This window comes from Miniopterus natalensis, chromosome 3, assembly GCF_054644295.1.
Source record: "Miniopterus natalensis isolate mMinNat1 chromosome 3, mMinNat1.hap1, whole genome shotgun sequence".
In the NCBI taxonomy this organism is placed as follows: Eukaryota; Metazoa; Chordata; class Mammalia; order Chiroptera; family Miniopteridae; genus Miniopterus; species Miniopterus natalensis.
In genome coordinates, this window is record NC_142083.1 from 88741949 (window position 1) to 88748998 (window position 7050).

General features: G+C 47.4%; 1 pseudogene; it reads left to right on the forward strand.

Moving 5' to 3' along the window:
- The first annotated feature begins 3372 nt into the window (after window positions 1-3372).
- LOC107526818 (small ribosomal subunit protein bS21m pseudogene) lies at window positions 3373-3636 on the forward strand (annotated as a pseudogene).
- The last annotated feature ends 3414 nt before the right edge of the window (window positions 3637-7050 follow it).

Genomic DNA, 7050 nt, shown 5'->3' on the forward strand with positions numbered 1-7050 from the left:
ATCAGCCCCTCTAAGATATATTTAATTATTATCATGAATCGAACGGTGGCTTCCCAGAGATATATCCACTCAGTACCCATGAATGTGACCTTATTTGGAGAAAGGGTCTTTGTAGATATAATTAAGGGTCTCAAAATGAGATCATCCTGGATTCTCTGGGGGGGCCTTAAATCCAATGACAGGTTCCTTACAAGAAGAGATGAAGACAGAGAGAGGGGAGAAGACCTACAGAGAAGGCCACGTGAAGAAGGAAGCAGAGACTGGAGGGATGAAGCCCCCAGCCCAGGTGCTCCTGGAGTCACCAGAAGCTGGAAGAGGCAAGGAAGGATTCTCTCCTACAGTCTTTGGAGAGAGCAGAACCCTATCAACACCTTGATTTCAGATTTGTGGCCTCCAGAACTCTGAGACAATAACTTTCTGTTGTTTTAAGCCGCTTAGTTTATGATAATTTCTTACTGCAACCCTAGGAAAACTACTACAATGATGATGATCACAATTTTACTGATGCATAAAATAATACACAGAGAGGTTAAGTCATTTGTACAGTCACACATCTAAAGAGTAAAAAATCTGGTGGTTAAAATCAGGCAGTCTGGCTCACAAGGATAAATACGATGATTAGGATCCAGGAAACGGAAGACTCAAGCATACTGTGCAACTTTATCCAGGTCACTTAACCTCTCTGACATCTGATCATATCCTCTCTAAGTGGTGATTGATTGATTGCCTACTGGCTGCAGGACTCTAAAGAGGGGCTGACAAAGTATGGCTTATGGGCCAAGAGTGGCTTTTGCATTTTTAAGTGGTTATATTTAACAGTTTTCATTTTGCCTCTTGTTGTACAAGCTTAAATTGTTAAGTATATGACACTTTTTAAAAAGTTTGCTAACCTCTCTTCTAAAAAGTGAGGGATAATGGTACTTTCTATTCAAAAGATAGTTGTCAAAATACTTTTGCTCATTGATTTATCAAACATTTATTGGGTACCTACTAACAGTGAGGAACTCTTGAAGGAGCTGGCCAAACAAAGTGCGGTGGGGACACGAAATGTAAGCAAGCCTATAACTTGTGCCGATGCAGTTGCTGACATAGATACACAGTGTCCGGAGGGCAAGAAGGGGGGAGATCTCAGGACGGGAGCTTTCATGGGAGGGGGTTGTAATTCTTGTACATTAAAGCCCTTGTCCCAAGACAGCACAGGCCTCTGCATATAACAGAAGTTCCACAAACTTTTGTTGACTAAACAGAGGATGAACTTTACCTGCTGGGCCCAGAGAAGTATTCCCCTAAAGAGCTGAGCTCCGAACTGAGCCTTAAAGGTTAAAAAAGACAGGAAGACAAGGATGAGCGGTGCTCTTGGCCCAGAAAACACCCTTTTCAAAGGCTTGGCTGCTGGGGAAGATGTGAAGTATTTGAGGACCTGCATGCAGCTTGGGTCGTCTCCATGGGGTGTCAGCAGGAAGAGATGAAAGATGCAGTGGCCTTAAGCCAGATCCCAAAGGGCCTTCAAAGCTGCATCCAAGACCTTGAAAGTTATCCGACAGGCAGTGGGGGCCTCCGGAGTTGGGCCCTCACCTGCCCCTGCTGGCTCTCCTTTACCTCTCTCCTCCCCACCCGTCACTCTCCCCACCCAGCCTCAGGTGGGCTTTGGTGAATGGTCATGCTCCCTGCAGTCCTGGGTCCTTTCCCTGTGCTTTTCTCTACCTGGAAATTTCTCCTCCATATATGTGTGTGTGTGTACCTGTATGTATACCTATGTATATTAATATACCTATATATCTATATACATATACCTATATAGATGTGTATATACACACATATATATTTAATTGACCCATATTTTCTTTTAGATCTTGACTCTCCTGTTTCTTTTTCAGGGAGGCCACCCCTGACATCATCCAGGCTAGGGCAGTTCTTCCTGATAGACCTGCCTGTGTCCATAGCCACATCTATATCTATATTTGTATTCATATCCATATTTATGTCCTATCTATATCCATATCTCAATCTGTATCCGTATGTCTATGTGGGTATCACTATCTATATATATGTATCCATTTTCATATCTATCTCTCACCAGATATTTTCCTCCACAACACTTGTCACTCTTGTACCTGTCCGTTTAGGTTTATGATCATCTGACTAATTATTGTCTCCCACACTAAACCCATGAGACTGTGTATCCATCGGCTCAGCTGCTATAACGAGGTACCACAGACAGGAGACAGAGCAACTTCGATAACAGGAATGTATTGTCTCACAGTGCTGGAGGCTGTGAGCCTGGGAGCAAGGTGTTGGCAGGGCCGGTGCCTTCTGAGGCCTCCCTCCTTGACTCGCAGATGGCCGTCTTCTCCCTGAGAGCTCACGTGGTCTTCCCTCTGCGTGCATCTGTGTCCCAATTTTTCCTTCTCGGAAGGATACCAGTTACATTGGGTTAGGGCCCACCAATGAACTTATTTTCATGTAATCACCTCTTTAAAGACCCTCATCTCCAAATACACTCACATTCTGAAGTCCTGGGGGCTAGGACTTCAACATGCGAATTTTAGGGGGACACAATTCACCCCGTAACAAATGGTGTCTGTTGTTTTTGTTTTGTTTACAATTACAGTGCTTTTAAAAAATTTATTGGGGTGACGCTGGTTCACAAAACCATATAGTTTTCAAGTGCACAACTCAATGAAACGTCACCTGCACACTGCAGCTTGTGCCCGTTGCCCCGAGCACAGTCGCTTTCCTTCCTCATTTCCTTCCCTTTGCCCACCGCCACCCACCCCGCCCCCTTCCCCACTGGGTACCACCACACTCTTGTCTGTGTCTTTGTGTTATATATAAGTGTGGTTTTTGCTTAACCCCTTCACCTTCTTTCATCCAACTCCCCAGCCCCCCTCCCCTCTGACAGCTGTCAGTCTGCTCCAGGCATCCCCCATTCTTCTGTTTTTATTTGTTTGTCAGTTCCAAAACAGATAAGTTAAAGAATTTACGCAACTCAACACCAAGAAGACAAACAACCCACTTAAAAATGGGCAAAGGACCCGAATAGACGCTTCTACAGAGGACATACAGATGGCCAAGAGACATAGGAAAAGGTGCTCAACTTCACTAGTCATCGGAGAAATGCAAATTAAAACCACAATGAGATATCACCTCTCACCTGTCAGAATGGCTCCATCAATAAATCAACAAACAATAACCCCTGGCGAGGGTGTGGGGAAAGGGGAGCCCTGGTGCACCGCTGGTGGGAATGCAGACGGGTGCAGCCACTGTGGGAAACAGTATGGAGGTTCCTCAAAAAATTAAAAATGGGGGCTTCACATCAGCTGAGTCCCGTGGGCGAGGAGTCCTGCAGAATGAAGACTTAATTCCAAGGTCATGGCAAAACATCTGAAGTTCATTTCCAGGACTGTGATGGTGCAGGAAGGGAATGTGGAAAGTGCGTACAGGACCCTAAACAGAATCCTCACCATGGATGGGCTCACTGAGAACATCAAGTGACACCGGTACAATGAGAAGCCTTGCTGCAGACAACAGAGGGAAAGCCATGAAACCTGCTTGAGGATCTATAACATGGAAATGATTCGCAAGATCAACTTTTTGATGTGAAAGAATCGGGCAGACCCATGGCGGGGCTGCTGAGGCCTGTGGATAGTAGGCCCAGCAGGAAAACTTCCATCCAGTTGTGTCTCCACCTCTTTTCTTTCTGCAACCCCACTTTTTCTTACCATTTCTTGCAATAAACTCAATTACGTATATATAAAAGAAAAAAGATTAAAAATGGAGCTGCCTTATGACCCAGCAATGCCACTTCTGGGACTATACCCTAAGAAACCCGAAGCACTAATTTGAAAGAATCTATGCACCCCTATGTTCACTGCAGCCTTATTTACAACAGCCACGATCTGGAAGCAGTCCAAGTGCCCATCAGTAGATGACTGGTTAAGAAAGCTGAGGTACATTTACAAAATGGAATACTACTTGCTTCTAAAAAAGGGAAATCTTACTTTTTATAATTATAATGCTATTTATTTATTTATTTAATTCTCCCCCAAGGGTTTTTTCCCCATTGCTTTTCAGAGAGAGTGGGAGAGAGAGAGAGAAAAACATTGATTGGTTGCCTCCCCCACGCAGCTGGACCCAGGCCAGGGATCGAGCCTGCAACTGAAGTATGTGCCCTTGGCTGGAATCCACCCAGGGACCCTTCAGTCTGCAGGCCAACGCTCTAGCCACTGAGCAAACCAGCTAGGGCCAATTACAATGCTTTTTTAACAATTTCTTTTCCAAGTGCTAAGCAGGTGCCTGGCACATAGTAGATGCTCAATGAATATTTGAGGAGGGCAGAAGATGTTCCCCAGTGCTTGGAGGAAACGGCCTTGGGGTATGTTGGGGGAGGAGGGACAGGTTCAGGGGGAGAGTGGGCAATGGTTACAGCTCTTCAGAGGAGAGGTGACAATGGGATGCACTGGGGCAGTGGCCGTGGAGGTGGAGGCATGTGGGGGTTTGAGAGAGGCTACAGGGGCAGGGTGAACTGAACTTAGTGATTGTTTGCAGAGGGTGGGAGAAGTGGGGATGCAGAGTTAACTCAGCTGAATTGTCCCTAAGTGTAGTCACCTTGTGGGCCCCCTCTGCACCCCACTGACATAAAGGAGGGCTGGCTGTGTATTACCAGCCAAGCAGGGCCCAATTCACAAGCAGTGCCCTGCTCCCGGCTTTTACAGTTCCCGCCAGGCAGATTCCCCTCCTGGCTGATTCCTTTCCTTCCCTCCTCCTGGCTCCCCCTTCTTAAAACCCGAGACTATTACCTGCCGGCAGTTCATCTGCAGCCACTAAGGGCGAAGCCGCTGGGCTCCCGAGCGTTTTACTCAAGGACAGGAGAATAAAAGATGAATGCCAGGGAACACGAGTTCGTGGGATTTAAGTCAGAAGCAACTAGACCCTAAAATTTAGACCTCAGAGCCGAGGCAGGGAATCTGAACTTGGAGGCTGTCACAGCCGACCTCAGACTTTCAGTCCTATCTTGTTAGGCCTAATCTCACTGTCCCCGATCACACTGGCGTATCCAGGAGCTGACTCAGAAATGTGGGCCCTGCAAGCGGGAGATTAGGAGTGGTGTTGAATGGCACATTCACCTTTCACAAGCTTTGCTGCTCCAGACGCTTATAAAATAATTTTCGCCTTTATCTGAAGGCAGAAGGGCTTTTCTCTCCCCAGCTAGTGTTCTGGCCCCCCCCCCCCCCCCAGCCTCCGTCTTTCCACCTAATAAAAATCCTCTGTGCAGTGCTTGCCGGCGTAATCAGAGCCGTGCAGGCTGCTCTCGAGCCGCTTCCCAGGCCGCAGCAGAGGCGCAGTGGAGGGAGGGGACCCGGGCAGCTGGCTCCGGAGGTGACAGCCCGGCTGCGCTCCTTCTGCCCTTGTTGCAGCCCCAGAAAAGAAGTCTGGCTTATTTACCATTTTAGAAAGTTAGACCTTTTCAAAGAGCCGCCCCAGGCAAAACATCCTTCCTTTCCCGTGTCTCTGAGACTAATGACTCTTCTCAGGAAGTTTTGACAGTGAGAGTTGTTGCGACAGCCGACAGCCGAGGAGGGACGCGGGGAGCCGGGCTGGCGCTCAGCCGCGGGAAGAGCTGGGCCGCGCTGCTGGCTCGGGGAGGCCTGATTCGAAAACGCAACAAGTCTGACTTTCTGGACCGCAAATGGAAAGGTGGGAAAGACCCGGAGCTGAGGAAATCTCTAGACTGGTGTCGCTCTCTGGACGTCAGATAATGGATGAGGGCTTCCTGTTCAGGCTCCTGAAATAATTGAATTATTACGACAGTAATAATGGTGATGACGACATCTGAGATTTAGAAGAAGACAAAATGACATTATTTGCACTGGGACTTTCTCACCAACTCCCTCGAACCATGACAATGGGTGAATGTTTGAACGCGTCCTTGCATCTTCGAGGTGAAAAGAAGCCCAGAGAAGACAATGGGAGCAGGTTGTGTAGTTCCTGCCCCACCTGGGAGTCAAACTCAGGTCTTTCTAACTCTCGCTACATCATGCTGGCTGTCATCGGGCCCCCAGGACACTGGATGGGGGATTCACAGGCTGGAGATGGAGACTGTAATGCCAAAAAAACTCTGACCCTGTCCGATGGGCAAAGCAATGACTACACAGAACCTCCTGGAACAAAGAGAGCAACGAAGCTGTAATTACGACCCTAGTGACCTATTCCACATCCATATACCCGTAGTTTTCACAAACATCTGGTGAGTTAGTGAGGGCTGGGATTGGAGCAACTTCCACTGGCGGAGGGGAGGAGACTGAAGTGCAGATGGCTTAGGAGCCTGGAGTAAGACCATAATGCTGGTGGGCAGTGCAGCTTCCAGCTCTCTGTTGCAATAGAAAACTGGGGGTGCTTCTTCAAAGACAGACTGCTGGCTCCACACCAGACTCCCCCGCCGTATCAGAACATGTGGATTTTGAAATAATTCCTCCAGGGGATTCTAATGCAACTGGTCCGTGGCTGGGTGGTTGGAACCAATTCATCACGTCATGCTTCTTAAGTCAAGTTCCAAATAAGGATGTTGGAGGGGCGGGGAAGGAGAGGAGTGCCAAGGGGTGTGACAGCCTTCCTCTCCCTCTAAGTGTGCTGCAAATCCTCACTCTCTCAGCTCCATCGGGGATCCCCACATGTCTCACGAAGTCAAGCCCTCATTTCTCTTGGTACCTGATACCTGAGATGTGCTTAGTGAATCTTCGTATACTTGGGTCCAGGAAAAAATTGTCTCCTGTTAACACACACAGTTGACAAAATAAACTCAAGCCTTCTGATTTTTCAGAGATGAATGACTTCAATGACAACTTGCGACTATGAACATGACTATATTATTGTAGTAAAAAAATCATGCCCTATATATAAAGTTCCCCTTGACCACCCTTGTCTGCAGGTCCTGTCTGCTTCCCAGAGTTGAAGGTTGTGATGGGTTTCAAGAGTACCATTTCAGAATTTGTCTCTTCACTTAAATATGACTGGGCACGTATGGAGTTACATATTTTGTGTGTATGCAAC